Genomic DNA, 22423 nt, shown 5'->3' on the forward strand with positions numbered 1-22423 from the left:
TTTACATGTTTTTCTAAACAATAAGCTCCTAACTGACATAATTTGTTTGTTTGTAAATAATAAGATTAATAATCGTAAGTGTGATGTGTGCTTTTTGTAAGGTAACCAATTTCTGCTAGGCAATATGCTGTTCCTTTATTGCATTAAAAATCACAACAACCGCTTAACTGAAAAAAATTGTTTAATTTTTTTTACATTTTTTTTTCCGTAATTGTAACATAATTTTAAATAAAATAGAAAAATTTTACAAAATTTTTGTAGGCTATCCACATCGGCCATCATGGCCTGCAAATGGGCCTTTAAGCTTGCCAGGATGCCAGGCAGGCTTGTGGGATCTCGAACTGCACCATCTGAAATGCAGAGCAAAAATAATATTTTACAAATTAATCACATTACCTATTACACAAGCAAGCCACAAAGCACACTTTAATGGCAAAGGAACTTCATCATGGATGTTTGAATGTTAAAACAGTACCATACCAACACACAAGCATGCTCAGCAATGTTTGTTATTGTTAATTTACAAAATTAGAAAGTGTACCACACCATGATGTACATTTACTAAGATGGGAGTTCTATTTAAGATGGGACGTTGCCCATAGCAACCAATCAGATTACACATATCTTCTAGAAGGTGCTAAATAAATGAGAAGTTGACTCTGATTGGTTGCTATGGGCAACATCCCATCTGGAATAAAACTCCCATTTTAGTAAATGTAACCCCATGCTGGGATTAATTCACATCTGGAGTGAAGCAGACTTGTATTTTTAGGTGTTTGCCCTGCATCATCACACTGCATATCAACATCTTCAGAAGGACAACATATCCTAGCATGCCCACACTCCCTGAAAGCCTGCCTTACTACATAAGGTCAAACAGGTTTTTAAAAATCAAATAATCATTTTGTGAGTGTAACTTTCACAACACAAATCATTGTGTCGTTAGCCTGGCTAACAAAGTGAAGCATGCGAGTTGAATGTGCAAATATTAGGAATACCCAGGCACAAGTGTAAAAGACCAACAACATACTAAACTCCACTCAGGTCTAACTGTTTCACTGACAACCTAGCACATATAAACCCTGTTGTCTTGGCAACCCTGTCGACCTAATGAGTGTCGACCTAGAGTGGGCAGCCTAAACATTGCACACATAGACACTAATGATACTCACATAAATGTACAAGCAACATCTCTACCATGAAGAAGAACACAAACATTTTTCCTTGGGCCAAGATTGGCCACAGTACAACACTGCATGTATTGTAAGTGTAAGTAGATAACCAATACATTTTAAATGTTGAAAAACTTACTCTCATCTGCCACATGCGGACTCCCCGGAATCTTCGCTGGGGCTTCTGCTGCCCATTCACTGGGTGGGGAAGGCGGCTGGATGGGGGAAGTAGGCTGGATGGGGGTAGGAGGCTGGATTGGGGAAGGAGGCTGGATTGGGGAAGGAGGCTGGATTGGGGAAGGAGGAGGGATTGGGGAGCTGTTTTCAGAGGGTGGGTCTGATTGAGAGGGGGAGGGGGGGCGGAGAGGGTGTTTGTGCAACAGAGGGGGAGGGGGCCAGAGAGGGGGACTGGGAAAGAGAGGGGGAGGTGGCCGGAGTGGTTGTTTGGCCTTCAGAGGGGGAGGGGGACAGAGATGGGTATTGGTAAAGAGAGGGGGAGGGGGGCTGAGAAGGGGACTGGGAAGGAGAGGGGGATTGGGCGACAGAAGGGGAGGGGGGCTGAGAAGGGGACTGGGAAGGAGAGGGGGATTGGGCGACAGAAGGGGAGGGGGGCTGAGAAGGGGACTGGGAAGGAGAGGGGGATTGGGCGACAGAAGGGGAGGGGGCCTGAGAAGGGGACTGGGAAGGAGAGAGGGATTGGTCGACAGAAGGGGAGGGGGCCTGAGAAGGGGACTGGGAAGGAGAGGGGGATTGGGTGACAGAAGGGGAGGGGGGCTGAGAAGGGGACTGGGAAGGAGAGGGGGATTGGGCGACAGAAGGGGAGGGGGCCTGAGAAGGGGATTGGTCGGGGCTCCCAGCAGCAGCAGCTTGCCGTTGTGCTCGCCCTAGAATGACATATGTAATATTTAGGTTGTAGCATTAAAAATTTTAACAACAGCATTTTTCTATTACACTGTTCTGTCCCATGTTAAAGACACAGGGGTAACATTAATAGGTTTTTTTAATTTGAAAACTGGTGATGTTGCCCATAGCAACCAATCAGATTATATGTAACATTTATGAAGCTGCTTCTAGAATATAATAGATTGAATCTGATTGGTTGCTATAGGCAACATCACCAGTTCTAAAAACATCCCACCTTATTAAATTTACCCACTGAGCAAGTTATTGGGTTCAGTTGACAGCCTGTGTAGCAACTCTGTACAACAACATGCACTTTTTCAGAAGCACCTTGCTACACAGTACTGCTTGCCCTAACCACACACACTGTGTCATGTTTATTCTACAATAGTTCATTGTCAGTGTGCAAATTTTCACACTATCACTTAGTGAAAATAGGCAAAGTTTATGTTAATAATCTCAGTCTTATTTAATGTAATATGAAACTTACTGCGCCTACGTATATCACGGATTTGTTGGCGGAGTTCCGCCAACAGGTCCGGCGTGCGCCTGCGGAGGTCGCTCCAGCGCCTCTCCAACTGGATGATGGTCCTCCTGCTCCGGGTGCGGGTTCGCAATAAGCGATGGACCTCCGCGTAGGCCTCGCGCTTTACCCTATTTGGGATAAAGGGCCCTGCGCGGCCTACGCGGCGGTCCATTACCGCTACCAACACGCGCAGCTCGCGGCAGGTAAAAGCTGCTGCGCGCATGATGGCAATGGCGTTTTCCATATATGGGCTTATATTTATAGTGTGTGGTGGCATGTGATTGGTTGTAATTGTATGGTGTCATCTGTAATAAACTTTATTGATATGTGTACATTAATGTGCAGGACAGTTTGTACAGTTCGCATGGGCGGAGATTCGCACCCATGGACACACACACACACACACACACATATCATTAAGATATGGCTGCAATTCATAAACATATAAGTCTACATATATATATATATATATATATATATATATATATATTGGTGTCCACGAAGGTGGCGGGCGCACTCTCACTAGTACACAAATTCTTCAATGAATGTCAATGGTTCTTTATTGTAGCCTCATGCAATCGACGTTTCGATCCTTCCACAGGATCTTTTTCAAGAAAGGCAATACGATATCATTTATTTCGATATATACAATCATTAGACAATGCCGATAGGGAATACAAAAATAAGAAAAGACTCAGCCTCCCAGGCCCCATAAACGATGGCAGAAAGTCTATATAAACAGGGTTTCAATACCCCATTCTTATAGTAACTATGATATGAAATTTGTGATTAGTAAAAGATTTTTTAATTTTTAAACACCATCAACCAAAGTGACACTCATCACCAAGAATATCAGAGAAACCACCTCAGTCCCTTTAGTAAAGTACACCGATCTACTGGTGCGTGCCTGGTTCTACCATTTAGCCCACTCATGTAGAAGGTGTGGTCAAAGAGTCTAGGTCGCTGAAAATCACTTACTCATGGGCTTAAAGGCGGCAGTATCCAAATCCTGAGGACTACCAGCAACATATGTGGTCCCATAGCAACTAAATGTATAATGAGAGACTGTTAGACAACCCAAAGGCTCTTTATATAAAGGTTATTTATATACAATTCAAGGTTCTCCAACAATGTACTATTTTATCAGAGGTATATTGACGACCTATTATTCATTTGGAGAGGTGATGCAGACAGCATTGCTGATTTCATCTCTTTTATACACTTGAATGATTTCAACTTGAAGTTCACCTACAAAATGGACCCCAAGATTATTGATTATTTGGATTTAGTTCTAATGGGTCAATCTGGAGAAGTAGTTAAAACCAAAACCCATTTTAAAGAGGTGGACGCTAATAGTTATATACCACAGTCCAGCTGCCACCACCCTGCATGGAAGAGAGGGGTGCCATTTGCACAATTTGTGCGTCTGAGACGTAACTGCAGCAATATTAACGATTACTGGGAACAAGCCACTTTGTTACAAAAAAGATTTTTGGAAAGAGGATATACCCATGATTTGATCAGTGAAGCCATGAATAGAGCATCGGCCAGAGACAGAGGACAGATGCTACAACCTCGGATCAGGGAGCAGGAAAACAAGAAACCACCAGTTCGGCCATTTGTCACGCAATATAATCGTGAGAATCAAACCTTCAGAAAAATTATGGATCGTCATTGGGGCATCCTATTAAAGGATCCGGTTTTAGGCCCTACTCTACCAAGAAAACCAGAAATAGTATTTCAAAGAGCCCCAAACTTGAAAAGCAAAATGGCCCCAAGTAGAATTGTTGGGCCAGATATCCCAAACCCTCGAGTAGATTCGCTTATCCCTACAAAGGGTTGTTTTCCATGCTCAAGGTGCATATGCTGCAAGCATATGGAACGTAAACCCTTTGTACACAAGTTAGATACGGGACGAATGTATAAATTACACCACCTGGTCAACTGTAACACGGAATTTGTAGTATACAGGATCACTTGCAGTTGTAAGATGTCGTATATAGGAAGGACCAAAAGAGCGACTAAGATCAGGATACAAGAGCATATGAGGAATATAAAAAACAAAATGACCACCCACAGCCTGGCAAGACACTACGGAGAAAAACATAATTCTGTAGTCAACAGGGAGAATTTCTCTTTTACTGTGTTGGAGTTTATACCAGTGGACACGAGAGGCAGTAGTCGAGAACTCACACTTGCCAAACGTGAAACGTTTTGGATTTACACCTTAAACACCCAGTCCCCCACTGGCCATAATGAGGGCATAGACATTGTCTCTTTTCTATAGTTTTTGATATAATATTATACCAGCAGGAGCCATTACTCATCATTTGAGGCTTCCTTCCATCTACCCCTCTTTCCCCATCTTGTTTTTCATTTTTTGGGTATTAGTAAAGAATTTAGTGGAATATGGTTAAAATTGATGGTGTTAATATACGCCTATAGGTCCGTCTATATTTGTTAAATGCATTATATTATCAAATAAGGACCCTGTCAATATAGGCCAGGTCCTTTTATCTGGTTTCTCTCCCAAATTGTATTATTGACTTACATTTGTAAATGGTATGGAGTTGTAATTAAAGAATCATGAAATTTTATGCTAGGTACTCCCTATTTAATCATTGGGTCCAAATAAATGTCCCAAGATTGTTAGTGTTCTGCTTAATGAGATTAGCGCACCACAACACCAAAAGTATTAGGTTATCATATTGTACAATATATGAATAATGAATCACCATCACCAACGATTAAATTTAGTATTATTGAAGTGAATCACTCACAATTGGATCTCTATAATGGTAAGGAGCTTGACATAGCGGTATATTAATCGTACAATGTGTAATTTTAGAAGTAATGAGTCACTCTCACTAGTTATTAATTTATATTTAGGATGGATATGAATCACAACACTTTTGGATTTTTATTAACAATGTGAGGCGGCTAAATATAGCGGTATATTGACTGTCTCTAGCACATTAAAATATATCCAATATTTAAGAGCACTATTAAAGATGTATTGCACTTAACGGATTGCATCTTATTTAATAATAAATAGTAGTTTGAGTTTAGTAGTATAAATATTTAAATAGGTTAATTCACATATATATATGTTTAGGATAATGAGTGTTTAAAACAATATATTCTAATACATATTAAGTTATCACTTTTATATTGTTACGGTCTCCAAATCTAGCCTAAGAATGTGGATTTATTTTACATATATAGGAAACCTCCAATATTTCTGGCTCCAATTGTTAGATGTATCAATAATAATATAATATCCCTGGTGATTGTATATTAAAACCATCCGTGCCCGCGATGCCTAGTAAGTTCATGCCTGGAACGCACATACAGGAAGTCGTTGTACCTTGACACGCATGACGCGCCAGAAAGGCGGAAGCGCGTCATGGCAACACTCGGTTGCCAAGGGACATCTGCTTCAGGGAGCCGCGCCATGTAGGCGTTGTTGTCCCAGCGGTACGTGGCGGTGCAGGAAGCCCCACTAATACAGTGGAACGCACGCCATGTAGGAAGCGCGTCATGGCAACATTCGGTTGCCAAGAGACATCTGCGTCAGGGAGCCGCGCCATGTAGGCGTTGTTGTCCCAGCGGTATGTGGCGGTGCAGGAAGCCCCACTAACACAGTGGAACGCACGCCATGTAGGAAATGAATAGTCACTATTCATTTTTGAATGCAGGAAGCCGGATTATGACGGTGGAACGCACGCCATGTAGGGCAATGGAACGCAATTATCTTTTTTCTGTAAACTTTCAGGGTTCTGTAATAATTAACCCTACAGCTTTAAATATATAATCTTTCTCAAATAAATTTAATATCACAGCCCATCATGTATATAAAAAATAGTATAAAATAATGGCATAAATCCGATTTTTAGTTTATTCTATGACAGGAAATGATGTCACACATAGTGGGTTTAAAAACCCAGTGGATTTAGTTCCAATTGTATGCAGCAGCCAGAAGCATTGCTAACAGTGTAGAGGTAAGCATACTGATTTCATGGTCCTTTATAGTTTTTTTTTTGGTGTGTAATCATAAATGTTGTTGATAATCCAAGTGTTAATATTGCTGGTAATAATGAGTGGGGTTAAATCCCAGCTTTGAAAATATTTGATATCGATGACCAATGGTGATATATAGTTATAAAGTGGTTCCAACTAAATTGATAGCCTTTTAAACTCTAATACAACCGACATCGGTCTGGGATTAATATTTTTAGAAGTGACAGTTTATTTACACTGACACATTACTTTAGTACGTTTAGGGACAAGGAGTTTATCTCCCAGTCTCATTAAGCCACACAATATAGGTATGAGTAAATTGTGGTAAAAACGTCTGTTTTTTGGGGAATGTGCAATAATAGTGCATGACTAATATAGACCTTAATAATAATGAATTTTGATACCAATTCCTCTTTATTATAATTCTGATTCAATTAAAGCTGATTTGATTTACATATTGGGTCTTACATTCATATAATTTGTTCCAACATAGGCACGATTACGATTTTCTGTCCACTACTCAATACGATTTAGTGGGAAGCTGCTCTAAGAGCTGTCCTTATTACTATTGGTATGTATGAATAAACATCATGGGCCAGTATCGATATGTACTGTACCCTTACAGCAATAGGAATTTGGTCTGTCTTTATAGGTTCCACCACTGTTGTTATTAGAAATCACCTTATCAAGTGGGGATCATTAAACAAACATAGAATGAGTCGTATTGAATATTCGGCTAAAGAGGTATGTATCGCTGTATCATACCAATATAATCTTGGAACCATACGGTAATATCATATATGAATAGTATGATGTCCGCTATAACCATCTAGCTTATAAATGATAAATATGATTAGCCCCTATAAGGATATATTATTTTTCTATAGAATCATTAAATGTAATAGCACCATATATTAAATAGGTTGATCTAAACCCTTTAATGTCAAATTATATTTCTCTTAATTTAATGGATTCCTCAACTCCTCCTCTTCGATTGTATTTTCCTCCTTTCGCATGTTACTGTACAAGTATAACTTATGTCATAATTTTACAGATGTTTCATGTGGTGTAATCGAGTTCGATATCACTTTTTAAGTGTTTTTACCTGCCTATTGAAGACACATTAAGTTACTTGTCCATACTGTGATTTTTTGGTATGTATACATTTTAATTAGAATTGATATGAACATATTACTGATCATTGAGAAGATCTATTGATGTAATGTTTGTATATATCTTCTGTTTAGATTGTAAATAAAATACCCCTGATGAAGTCTGTAGGACGAAACGCGTTGGGTTAAGACAGCGATTTTGTCATTTCTTCAAGGAAGATCAATTGTATACTGATATATGATTGAATTGAATTGTTACCAACATCATTATATGTATGGAACACTGATTGTCTTTTTGGATTTAATGTGATACAGCTCATTTCTTACTGTGTTTTATTTAAAAATAAATAAGTCTATTTCTTATGACTATTTTATTATAAGTGATAAATTTGTTGACATACCTAGTAGAATCACTAGCTCCCTGGGGAAACACTCTTTTTTCTGTTCATAACTATTATACCCCATCTAACAGGGGGTATTTTCCCTAAGGTGTAGCTCCACATAGTGTCAGCGCGAGACAGGTCTTATATATATTTTTCACAACTCTATATTTCTGTTAGTAAGACCTAGACCGCAGCGTGGGCACAGGGATGCCGATCTTTAAAGATAGATCCAAGAGATCATTGAAGGTTAGGAATATTTTCGAGGAGGAGGAACAAGTTTTCCAAACAGATGAGAATGATTATTATGGTTATTTGAATCTAGTAGAGAAATTGGCTATCAAAGAATTAAAAAATTGGTATGACATCATAACATTGGAGAAATATTTGGAAGTGGGAAGAGTCCCGAGAGGACTCAGACTACATAAAAATCCCACTATAGGGGGAGGAAATGAGGAGTTTATTACTAATTGGAATGCGATATTAGATGGATGTTCAGCTAAATTGATTGCCTTAATTATTTCCGAAAGGAAACGGGAACTTAACCATCTGGATGAGGAAATTAAAAATATTGAATCTCAGGCGGTTAAATTCGAAGATAGTGAGGAATTCAAGCGGGATGTTTCTGATTTACAATATAAATTGGATACTGTAGAGAATGAAATTATCTCACGCAAACAGAAAAAGTTTGCGCGGGATAAAAACGATTATGTTTCAGGTCAGATACATAATTTACCCATTCAAGATGATAGGATCAATAATGGGAGAAATCCATCCTTTAAAACTAGGTTTGGACAACAAGATAGAGGACGACGGAATGTTCAGAATTATCATGAGAATTATGTGGATAGACAACAAAACTACAGACCAAGAAGACAATACCAGTCACCTTACCCGAGTAGAATGGAAGACTCTAGAAGGTTTAGGAATAGGATGCCATCGAATTATGGCTACAAGAGAGATTATCGTAGACATTACACCGACCATAATAATTATTGGCCCTCCAGGAATCGGATAGACAGTGATTGGTCATTGACATCAAGGGAACAACCGTCTAAACGTTTTTTAGATGGGAGACAGAGATACAAACTTCCCTTCATCCAACAGGAGGAAGAATTATTCGATCGAATAGATTCACCTCAAGGGATAAAAAGGGGGTACAATGGAACAGGCGAGGATCTAGAGGTGGTAGAAAAAAGCCCCAAAAAAAGAAGGGCATTATTCAATCAAGAGAAACCGAGACAGGGATCATCAATAATGCAGAGAGACAGCTTTCAACAGCGGAAAACTCATTATTGATGAAAGGTCTGAAGTTTGCTCCAGACTCTCATGTGAATAAATTCAGTTTATTCATAGACCTAAATAAGTATATAAGAAAACTCACGATCCAAAGGCACTTTCTTAAGAACCCACCTAATATAAGATCAAACCAGGAGAGAGAACCATTGGTAAAATTACCTTCGAAATTTTACCCAGTTGAATCTAGAGGAAGCAACCTCGATATATTCTATGAATCAGTAAAAGATGATTTTAAACAAATGAAAATACAGAAGAATAAGTATCAAACTAACCTCAGTACACAAGAGAAAGGAGCACTGAAGTCACTAGCTAAAGACCAAAATATCGTCATTAAAAATGCCGATAAGGGAGGGGCAGTGGTCATACAGACCAAAGCGACATATATGGATGAAGCCTCGAGGATTCTTGACGATGGTTTAACGTATGTAGAATTACCATCCAATCCGATTGTTGAATATCAGGAAGAACTTTAAGCCCTACTTCTTAAAGCTTTAAATGAGAATTTGATCTGTAGAGATGAGTTTGATTACTTATATGTAAAATTTCCTATAATTCCAACATTTTACCACATCCCAAAGGTACATAAAAGTCGAACTTCACCACCCGGACGCCCTATAGTGGCAGGGATCAATTCCCTGACGTCCAACCTATCACACTTTTTAGATTTGAAGCTACAACCATACGTAGTAAAACTCACCTCATATCTGAAGGATTCAACGAGTGCATTACGTAAATTGGAAAGTTTCGTCTGGTCGGAGGAATTCTGCTGGCTAACGGTTGACGTTCAGGCCTTATATTCATGCATTCCTCATGCTAAAGGTCTTGAAGCGATTAAGAAAATACTCTCAGCGGATCCTGAAAAATCCATTAAGGAGATAGAATTTCTTATGGATAGTATAATTTTTATATCGAATCATAATTATTTCGAATTTAATAAGAAGTTTTATTTACAACAACAAGGGACTGCGATGGGGACTAAGTTTGCCCCATCGTATGCAAACATTTTTATGGGAATCTGGGAAGATCAATTTATATACAATTCAAGGTTCTCCAACAATGTACTATTTTATCAGAGGTATATTGACGACCTATTATTCATTTGGAGAGGTGATGCAGACAGCATTGCTGATTTCATCTCTTTTATACACTTGAATGATTTCAACTTGAAGTTCACCTACAAAATGGACCCCAAGATTATTGATTATTTGGATTTAGTTCTAATGGGTCAATCTGGAGAAGTAGTTAAAACCAAAACCCATTTTAAAGAGGTGGACGCTAATAGTTATATACCACAGTCCAGCTGCCACCACCCTGCATGGAAGAGAGGGGTGCCATTTGCACAATTTGTGCGTCTGAGACGTAACTGCAGCAATATTAACGATTACTGGGAACAAGCCACTTTGTTACAAAAAAGATTTTTGGAAAGAGGATATACCCATGATTTGATCAGTGAAGCCATGAATAGAGCATCGGCCAGAGACAGAGGACAGATGCTACAACCTCGGATCAGGGAGCAGGAAAACAAGAAACCACCAGTTCGGCCATTTGTCACGCAATATAATCGTGAGAATCAAACCATCAGAAAAATTATGGATCGTCATTGGGGCATCCTATTAAAGGATCCGGTTTTAGGCCCTACTCTACCAAGAAAACCAGAAATAGTATTTCAAAGAGCCCCAAACTTGAAAAGCAAAATGGCCCCAAGTAGAATTGTTGGGCCAGATATCCCAAACCCTCGAGTAGATTCGCTTATCCCTACAAAGGGTTGTTTTCCATGCTCAAGGTGCATATGCTGCAAGCATATGGAACGTAAACCCTTTGTACACAAGTTAGATACGGGACGAATGTATAAATTACACCACCTGGTCAACTGTAACACGGAATTTGTAGTATACAGGATCACTTGCAGTTGTAAGATGTCGTATATAGGAAGGACCAAAAGAGCGACTAAGATCAGGATACAAGAGCATATGAGGAATATAAAAAACAAAATGACCACCCACAGCCTGGCAAGACACTACGGAGAAAAACATAATTCTGTAGTCAACAGGGAGAATTTCTCTTTTACTGTGTTGGAGTTTATACCAGTGGACACGAGAGGCAGTAGTCGAGAACTCACACTTGCCAAACGTGAAACGTTTTGGATTTACACCTTAAACACCCAGTCCCCCACTGGCCATAATGAGGGCATAGACATTGTCTCTTTTCTATAGTTTTTGATATAATATTATACCAGCAGGAGCCATTACTCATCATTTGAGGCTTCCTTCCATCTACCCCTCTTTCCCCATCTTGTTTTTCATTTTTTGGGTATTAGTAAAGAATTTAGTGGAATATGGTTAAAATTGATGGTGTTAATATACGCCTATAGGTCCGTCTATATTTGTTAAATGCATTATATTATCAAATAAGGACCCTGTCAATATAGGCCAGGTCCTTTTATCTGGTTTCTCTCCCAATTTGTATTATTGACTTACATTTGTAAATGGTATGGAGTTGTAAATAAAGAATCATGAAATTTTATGCTAGGTACTCCCTATTTAATCATTGGGTCCAAATAAATGTCCCAAGATTGTTAGTGTTCTGCTTAATGAGATTAGCGCACCACAACACCAAAAGTATTAGGTTATCATATTGTACAATATATGAATAATGAATCACCATCACCAACGATTAAATTTAGTATTATTGAAGTGAATCACTCACAATTGGATCTCTATAATGGTAAGGAGCTTGACATAGCGGTATATTAATCGTACAATGTGTAATTTTAGAAGTAATGAGTCACTCTCACTAGTTATTAATTTATATTTAGGATGGATATGAATCACAACACTTTTGGATTTTTATTAACAATGTGAGGCGGCTAAATATAGCGGTATATTGACTGTCTCTAGCACATTAAAATATATCCAATATTTAAGAGCACTATTAAAGATGTATTGCACTTAACGGATTGCATCTTATTTAATAATAAATAGTAGTTTGAGTTTAGTAGTATAAATATTTAAATAGGTTAATTCACATATATATATGTTTAGGATAATGAGTGTTTAAAACAATATATTCTAATACATATTAAGTTATCACTTTTATATTGTTACGGTCTCCAAATCTAGCCTAAGAATGTGGATTTATTTTACATATATAGGAAACCTCCAATATTTCTGGCTCCAATTGTTAGATGTATCAATAATAATATAATATCCCTGGTGATTGTATATTAAAACCATCCGTGCCCGCGATGCCTAGTAAGTTCATGCCTGGAACGCACATACAGGAAGTCGTTGTACCTTGACACGCATGACGCGCCAGAAAGGCGGAAGCGCGTCATGGCAACACTCGGTTGCCAAGGGACATCTGCTTCAGGGAGCCGCGCCATGTAGGCGTTGTTGTCCCAGCGGTACGTGGCGGTGCAGGAAGCCCCACTAATACAGTGGAACGCACGCCATGTAGGAAGCGCGTCATGGCAACATTCGGTTGCCAAGAGACATCTGCGTCAGGGAGCCGCGCCATGTAGGCGTTGTTGTCCCAGCGGTATGTGGCGGTGCAGGAAGCCCCACTAACACAGTGGAACGCACGCCATGTAGGAAATGAATAGTCACTATTCATTTTTGAATGCAGGAAGCCGGATTATGACGGTGGAACGCACGCCATGTAGGGCAATGGAACGCAATTATCTTTTTTCTGTAAACTTTCAGGGTTCTGTAATAATTAACCCTACAGCTTTAAATATATAATCTTTCTCAAATAAATTTAATATCACAGCCCATCATGTATATAAAAAATAGTATAAAATAATGGCATAAATCCGATTTTTAGTTTATTCTATGACAGGAAATGATGTCACACATAGTGGGTTTAAAAACCCAGTGGATTTAGTTCCAATTGTATGCAGCAGCCAGAAGCATTGCTAACAGTGTAGAGGTAAGCATACTGATTTCATGGTCCTTTATAGTTTGTTTTTTGGTGTGTAATCATAAATGTTGTTGATAATCCAAGTGTTAATATTGCTGGTAATAATGAGTGGGGTTAAATCCCAGCTTTGAAAATATTTGATATCGATGACCAATGGTGATATATAGTTATAAAGTGGTTCCAACTAAATTGATAGCCTTTTAAACTCTAATACAACCGACATCGGTCTGGGATTAATATTTTTAGAAGTGACAGTTTATTTACACTGACACATTACTTTAGTACGTTTAGGGACAAGGAGTTTATCTCCCAGTCTCATTAAGCCACACAATATAGGTATGAGTAAATTGTGGTAAAAACGTCTGTTTTTTGGGGAATGTGCAATAATAGTGCATGACTAATATAGACCTTAATAATAATGAATTTTGATACCAATTCCTCTTTATTATAATTCTGATTCAATTAAAGCTGATTTGATTTACATATTGGGTCTTACATTCATATAATTTGTTCCAACATAGGCACGATTACGATTTTCTGTCCACTACTCAATACGATTTAGTGGGAAGCTGCTCTAAGAGCTGTCCTTATTACTATTGGTATGTATGAATAAACATCATGGGCCAGTATCGATATGTACTGTACCCTTACAGCAATAGGAATTTGGTCTGTCTTTATAGGTTCCACCACTGTTGTTATTAGAAATCACCTTATCAAGTGGGGATCATTAAACAAACATAGAATGAGTCGTATTGAATATTCGGCTAAAGAGGTATGTATCGCTGTATCATACCAATATAATCTTGGAACCATACGGTAATATCATATATGAATAGTATGATGTCCGCTATAACCATCTAGCTTATAAATGATAAATATGATTAGCCCCTATAAGGATATATTATTTTTCTATAGAATCATTAAATGTAATAGCACCATATATTAAATAGGTTGATCTAAACCCTTTAATGTCAAATTATATTTCTCTTAATTTAATGGATTCCTCAACTCCTCCTCTTCGATTGTATTTTCCTCCTTTCGCATGTTACTGTACAAGTATAACTTATGTCATAATTTTACAGATGTTTCATGTGGTGTAATCGAGTTCGATATCACTTTTTAAGTGTTTTTACCTGCCTATTGAAGACACATTAAGTTACTTGTCCATACTGTGATTTTTTGGTATGTATACATTTTAATTAGAATTGATATGAACATATTACTGATCATTGAGAAGATCTATTGATGTAATGTTTGTATATATCTTCTGTTTAGATTGTAAATAAAATAACCCTGATGAAGTCTGTAGGACGAAACGCGTTGGGTTAAGACAGCGATTTTGTCATTTCTTCAAGGAAGATCAATTGTATACTGATATATGATTGAATTGAATTGTTACCAACATCATTATATGTATGGAACACTGATTGTCTTTTTGGATTTAATGTGATACAGCTCATTTCTTACTGTGTTTTATTTAAAAATAAATAAGTCTATTTCTTATGACTATTTTATTATAAGTGATAAATTTGTTGACATACCTAGTAGAATCACTAGCTCCCTGGGGAAACACTCTTTTTTCTATATATATATATATATATATATTTAAAACAACACACACACATTTTTAAAACCCTATTTTTGGCCTTAGAAAAAACACAACTAAGTGTAACAATCTGTTTACTCACCACATTTTGCTGGAACAAACAGCTACACAAAGTCACACATTTTAGGATCAGATGGTGTGGCATTTTTATGGTAAACAGATGCACAAGCCAAACAGAAAAAAAATAAAAATTATTGTTGTTTAAATTCAAAACTACAAAAGTAATTTAAAAAAAAAAACCATTGTATACAACAATTTTACACAACATACATGATAAGGAGAACATTACAGATAAAATCTGTACTGAAACAATATAAAATACTCGCAAAACTCACTCAGAAATGTGCTCACTCAGAAATGTCCACCTTGCTTCAGTAATTTTCTGCATACACCCACACACACACAGGCTGCATGCAGGGCGTTTATATAGCCAGTGCAACAATTACTGGACCAATTTGCATAATATACACCTGCGCGGATTTCCGCAGCGGAAAACACACGCAGCTATAAATAGCTAGACACTCGTGCATACACACATGCCACCAGCAACATGGCTACTCGTGAGCAGATGGCAGCAGAGATGGACGAGGTGCAGCAGCAGATGGCTGCTTTAACACATCGAAGCCTAGCACTGTGGAGGCAGATGCTTGACTTTGCCAATGCTGAGTTAGAAATAGCAGGACCCAGTAATATACAAACTCCATCTTCTGATACCCAGGAGTTAGGAGTGAATCCCCTGCCAGACATAGATAGTGGGGAAACTGAGGGTGATTCTGGACTAGCAGCTCAAACACAAACTACACAAGCAGCTAGTGAAGAGGAAGATGGTGAGGAAGGACAGGACGATAGCTCACAGGCTACATCCCAAAAAAAGAAAAGACAGCCCGCCTTCACTAAGAGGGAGTTACGGGTTTTGGTCACACAGGCCATGGAAAAAATACATTGAGGACCCAAAAACATGGGTGCTGCATCCAAAGAGAGAATTTGGAGGGACATCACTGATTCTGTTAATGAAGTCGGCTCAATAGTCCGCACCTCGCAGGAAGTTCGAAGACGGTAAGTGTATATTGCCAGTCCATTTTCTGTGCCAAGTATTCTTAAAAAGTTAGTTAGATGTGATGTTGCCTATAGCAACCAAATGCATAACATGTGTACTATATATTAAAGCAGGTATTCATAATTTTTCTCTACCTTGCCCCTATTTTTCCCCACATATGTAGTTGGGCCGACTTCAAATCCCGCCTGAAGGGCAAGAGGTCTGCGGAGTGGAATGCCTCGAGGGCAACAGGGGGAGGTCCAGCTGCCACTGTGGAATACACAGATCTTGAGGAGATGGCGATGGACTGTGTGAGCTACGAGGAGGGGGTTGGGGTGTCTCATATGGACACGGACCTGCCTGAAATACTCCATGCACATGACTTGCCAGGTAAGTTTACACACATATTCCTAAAGAAATATTTTTTTGGTTCCAAAAGTCTCATATTGTTTTTTTCTACTCTTTTTCCACTCATTCTTCTATTTGCTTGGAACATAACACAGCACAGGTGGGTGAGCAGGTAGAGTCACAGGAGGGTTATGTGGCTGAGGCTGAGGTGGGGGGACCTAGTGTCTGTGCCAGTGTGGGACCACACATTCCATCTGTCCAGATACCAACTGCCCCCCCCCCCCCAACCCTCTGCTATCCCGGAAATCCTGTCTGAAATAGCCAGGTATGGTGAGAGCCTGAATGCTTTTCAGGACAGGATGCTCCGGGAGGTAAGCCAGATACCTGTCCGGCTCACCGAGCACAGAAACAGTGTGGAGCAAGGTGTAGCTCAACTCTGCCAAGGTCTGGCAGAGATCAGGCAGGGCCAAGATCAACTCGCCTCCTCCTTCCAACAACTTGCCAATTTGATTCGGCAAGGGCTCCAGGACATCGCTGTCTCCCTTGCCCACAGTGGTAGAGAGCCAGCCACATCGGCTCCCTCCCCTCCCCCTGCCCAGGAAGAACATCCCACTGGGCAGGGCCCTCGAAGGTCGCTCCGCAGACCGAGCCATGAAGAACTACATCAGGCGGGGGGAAAAAAGAGAAAGTGATGTCTCTCCAGATGGGCAGCACCCATGTTTTACATGTTGCCTCGATGTATTTTTTTAATTTTGGCTTGTGTGGCCAGAATGTACAACTCCCTCAAAGTGAAAGGTTTTCTTTAAATTGTAGCCTGTGAGTTATTTTGGCCTACACCTGAGCCATCTTCCTCTTCCTAGCGTGCTGTGTGTGTTTGTGTTTGTGTGTTGGTTCCGGAATCTACCTCAGTTCCCCTAAAAGTTTGAGTTTGGCTGGGGGTTCACTTAGTTAATTTAAAACATCATATTTTGTCAGAAGATGGGGTTACCATAGTACTGGGTTCTGCTATGTGCATTTTGCCACTGCCATCTGCTTGCTGCTATGTCCATCTCTGTATGTGATGCTCATTTGTAGCCATGTTGTGTTGGTGATTTTGTATTTTTTTTTTTGAAGTAAAAAAAAAATTACATTACAATTGTTTGTGTGTTTTATTAAAGGTTATGCACTCAGGAAAACTGTGCCCTGTAAACTTGAACATGGCATATTGACATTTGTGGAACTAGGGAACAATCAGAATATTGCGACAAACATTGCATATTCTAATTTAAAATCTGTATGCTTTGCACAACACTTAATTGGCCATATAAAAAACCAAAAATAATTAGGAACTTGGGTTACTAGGGGCAACATGCCATAGTATTAGATATGGACACATATTCCCACAAAAAAAAAAAAAAAACATATTAAGTCACATTAAATGTAGGCTGCATTATGTTGCTCATGTTATTTGGTATGTACAAAGGAATATGTCTATGTCGAGAAGATTTAGCTGATGTAGTTTATAAGTTTGTTTAGTCACATTTGATATTATTAAACAAATAATTAAAACATGCATTTAACATCAAAGTATTTATATTTGTCCCAAAAATACAGTGCATTATTTGTGAGTGTGTCAGATTTATTTCTGGTTACAATACAAATGTTAAGTGGCCATATAATTGCTGTTTGTAGTATTTTGTAAGAGCAGTGTTTGGCGAGTAATTGCTCAACAGGTGAATTCAGTTGCTAATTAATTGCTAATTAGAGCAGACACACACTTGTAACAGTACTTCGCAAGTGCTGAGTAGCTGCAGACTTACTCTTCGGCTGCGTCAAGATAGCGAACATTTGTTATGTACTTTCTCTAACGTCCTAGTGGATGCTGGGGACTCCGTAAGGACCATGGGGAATAGACGGGCTCCGCAGGAGACATGGGCACTTTAAGAAAGAATTTAGATTCTGGTGTGCACTGGCTCCTCCCTCTATGACCCTCCTCCAGACCTCAGTTTGAATCTGTGCCCGGACGAGCTGGGTGCTGTTCAGTGAGCTCTCCTGAGCTTGCTGTAAGAAAGTATTTTGTTAGGTTTTTTATTTTCAGGGAGCTCTGCTGGCAACAGACTCCCTGCATCGTGGGACTGAGGGGAGAGAATCAGCCCTACTCTCTGCAGATAGGTCCTGCTTCTTAGGCTACTGGACACCATTAGCTCCAGAGAGATCGTACACAGGATCTCACCCTCGTCGTCCGATCCCGGAGCCGCGCCGCCGTCCCCCTCGCAGAGCCGGAAGACAGAAGCCGGGTGAAAGAAGCAAGAAGACTTCGAAATCGGCGGCAGAAGACTCCAGTCTTCACTGAGGTAGCGCACAGCACTGCAGCTGTGCGCCATTGCTCCCACACTACACCCACATACTCCGGTCACTGTAAGGGTGCAGGGCGCAGGGGGGGGGGGGGCGCCCTGGGCAGCAATTAGAGACCTCTTTGGCAAAAGTTTTCATATATACAGTTGGGCACTGTATATATGTATGAGCCCCCGCCAAGAATTGTACATTAAAGCGGGACAGAAGCCCGCCGCTGAGGGGGCGGGGCTTCTTCCTCAGCACTCACCAGCGCCATTTTTTCTCCACAGCTCCGCTGAGAGGAAGCTCCCTAGGCTCTCCCCTGCAGATACACGGTAGAAGAGGGTAAAAAGAGAGGGGGGCACATAATTTGGCGCAAAAAAGCAATATAACAGCGGCTACTGGGTTAACATTAAGTTACTGTGTTATTCCTGGGTTATATAGCGCTGGGGTGTGTGCTGGCATACTCTCTCTCTGTCTCTCCAAAGGGCCTTGTGGGGGAACTGTCTTCAAAAAGAGTATTCCCTGTGTGTGTGGTGTGTCGGTGCGTTTGTGTCGACATGTTTGACGAGGAAGGCTATGTGGAAACAGAGCGGGAGCAAATGAATGTGGTGTCTCCGCCGACGGCGCCGACACCTGATTGGATGGATATGTGGAAGGTATTAAATGATAATGTTAATTCCTTGCATAAAAGGTTGGATAAAGCTGAAACCTTAGGACAGTCAGGGTCTCAGCCCATGCCTGATCCTATGTCGCAGAGGCCGTCAGGGTCTCAGAAGCGCCCACTATCCCAAATTGTTGACACAGATACCGACATGGATTCTGACTCCAGTGTCGATTACGATGATGCAAAATTACAGCCTAAATTGGCTAAATCCATCCGTTATATGATTATAGCAATTAAGGATGTGTTGCACATCACAGAGGAAACCCCAGTCCCTGACAAGAGGGTTCATATGTATGGGGGAAAAAGGCAGGTGGTGACCTTCCCCCCTTCACACGAGCTAAATGAGTTATGTGAAAAGGCTTGGGAATTTCCAGATAAAAAACTGCAGATTTCCAAACGGATGCTTATGGCGTATCCTTTCCCGCCAACGGACAGGTTACGCTGGGAATCCTCCCCTAGGGTGGACAAAGCTTTAACACGCTTATCCAAGAGGGTAGCCCTGCCGTCACAGGATACGGCCACCCTAAAAGATGCTGCGGATAGAAAGCAAGAGGGTACCCTGAAGTCCATTTATAAACATTCAGGTACCTTACTAAGGCCGGCAATTGCGTCGGCCTGGGTGTGTAGTGCTGTAGCAGCATGGACGGATACCTTATCTGAGGAACTTGATACCTTAGACAAGGATACTATATTAATGACCCTGGGGCATATAAGAGACGCTGTCCTATATATGAGAGATGCTCAAAGAGACATTAGCCTACTGGGCTCTAGAATAAATGCAATGTCGATTTCTGCCAGAAGGGTCCTGTGGGCTCGGCAACGGACAGGTGATGCCGACTCAAAACGCACATGGAGGGTTTACCTTACAAGGGTGAGGAATTGTTTGGGGAGGGTCTCTCGGACCTGGTCTCCACAGCTACTGCTGGAAAGTCAAATTTTTTGCCATATGTTTCCTCACAACCTAAGAAAGCACCGTATTACCAAATGCAGTCCTTTCGATCACAAAAAGGCAAGAAAGTCCGAGGTGCGTCCTTTCTTGCCAGAGGCAGGGGCAGAGGAAGGAAGCTGCACAACACAGCTAGTTCCCAGGAACAGAAGTCCTCCCCGGCTTCCACTAAATCCACCGCATGACGCTGGGGCTCCACAGGCGGAGCTAGGCCCGGTGGGGGCGCGTCTCCGAAATTTCAGCCACAAGTGGGTTCACTCCCAGGTGGATCCCTGGGCATTAGATATTGTGTCCCAGGGATACAAGCTGGAATTCGAAGAGATGCCCCCTTACCGATACCTCAAATCGGCCCTGCCAGCTTCCCCCTTAGAGAGGGAAATAGTGTTAGCTGCAATTCACAAATTGTATCTCCAACAGGTGGTGGTCAAGGTTCCCCTCCTTCAACAAGGAAAGGGTTATGATTCGACCATGTTTGTGGTACCGAAACCGGACGGTTCGGTCAGACCCATATTGAATTTAAAATCCTTGAACATATACCTGAAAAGGTTCAAGTTCAAGATGGAATCGCTCAGAGCTGTCATCGCAAGCCTGGAAGGGGGGGATTTTATGGTGTCTCTGGACATAAAGGATGCATACCTTCATGTCCCCATTTATCCACCTCATCAGGTGTACCTCAGATTTGTGGTACAGGATTGTCATTACCAGTTTCAGACGTTGCCGTTTGGTCTCTCCACGGCACCGAGAATATTTACCAAGGTAATGGCGGAAATGATGGTACTCCTGCGGAAGCAAGTGGTCACAATTATCCCATACTTGGACGATCTCCTCATAAAGGCGAGGTCCAGAGAGCAGTTGCTGATCAGCGTAGCACGCTCTCTGGAAGTGTTACGACAACACGGCTGGATTCTAAATATTCCAAAGTCGCAGTTGGTTCCTACGACTCGTCTGCCCTTCCTGGGCATGATTCTGGACACAGACCAGAAGAGGGTTTATCTCCCGATGGAGAAGGCTCAAGAACTCATGACACTGGTCAGAAACCTATTGAAACCAAAACAGGTGTCGGTGCATCACTGCACGCGAGTCCTGGGAAAGATGGTGGCATCATACGAGGCCATTCCCTTCGGCAGGTTCCATGCGAGGACCTTTCAATGGGATCTACTGGACAAATGGTCCGAATCACATCTTCAAATGCATCGGTTAATCACCCTATCCCCCAGGGCCAGGGTGTCTCTCCTGTGGTGGCTGCAGAGTACTCACCTCCTCGAGGGCCGCAGATTCGGCATTCAGGACTGGGTCCTGGTGACCGCGGATGCAAGCCTCCGAGGGTGGGGGGCAGTCACACAGGGAAGAAATTTCCAAGGTCTGTGGTCAAGTCAGGAGACTTGCCTCCACATCAACATCCTGGAACTAAGGGCCATATACAATGCCCTACGCCAAGCGGAGTCCCTGCTTCGCGACCAACCAGTTCTGATTCAGTCAGACAACATCACCGCAGTGGCTCATGTAAACCGCCAAGGCGGCACAAGGAGCAGGGTGGCGATGGTAGAAGCCACCAGAATTCTTCGCTGGGCGGAGAATCACATAAGCGCACTGTCAGCAGTGTTCATTCCGGGAGTGGACAACTGGGAAGCAGACTTCCTCAGCAGGCACGACCTCCACCCGGGAGAATGGGGACTTCATCAAGAAGTCTTCGCGCAGGTTGCGAGTCGGTGGGAACTGCCACAGGTGGACATGATGACATCCCGCCTCACCAAAAAGCTACAGAAGTATTGCGCCAGGTCAAGAGACCCTCAGGCGATAGCTGTGGACGCACTGGTGACGCCGTGGGTGTTCCAGTCGGTCTATGTATTTCCTCCTCTTCCTCTCATACCAAAGGTGCTGAGAATCATAAGAAAAAGAGGAGTGAGAACAATACTCATTGTTCCGGATTGGCCAAGAAGGACTTGGTATCCAGATCTGCAAGAAATGCTCAGAGAGGACCCGTGGCCTCTGCCTCTAAGACAGGACTTGTTGCAACAGGGACCCTGTCTGTTCCAAGACTTACCGCGGCTGCGTTTGACGGCATGGCGTTTGAAACGCCGGATCCTAGCAGTAAAAAGGCATTCTGGATGAGGTCATTCCTACACTGATAAAGGCTAGGAAGGACGTGACGGCTCAACATTATCACCGTATATGGCGAA

General features: G+C 41.3%; 1 long non-coding RNA gene across 1 annotated transcript in view; it reads right to left on the reverse strand.

The window, feature by feature from the left end:
• Positions 1–210: 210 nt before the first annotated feature.
• The window catches only part of LOC134957959 (uncharacterized), a 75180-nt gene continuing 52967 nt past the window's right edge, over positions 211–22423 (reverse strand). Inside the window, exons 2-3 of the long non-coding RNA XR_010186821.1 lie at positions 1312–2056; positions 211–350 (exon numbers count right to left, since the gene is read on the reverse strand). This is a non-coding gene — a long non-coding RNA (uncharacterized LOC134957959). The remainder of the gene's footprint in view (positions 351–1311; positions 2057–22423) is intronic.

Source organism: Pseudophryne corroboree, chromosome 1 (genome assembly GCF_028390025.1).
Source record: "Pseudophryne corroboree isolate aPseCor3 chromosome 1, aPseCor3.hap2, whole genome shotgun sequence".
In the NCBI taxonomy this organism is placed as follows: Eukaryota; Metazoa; Chordata; class Amphibia; order Anura; family Myobatrachidae; genus Pseudophryne; species Pseudophryne corroboree.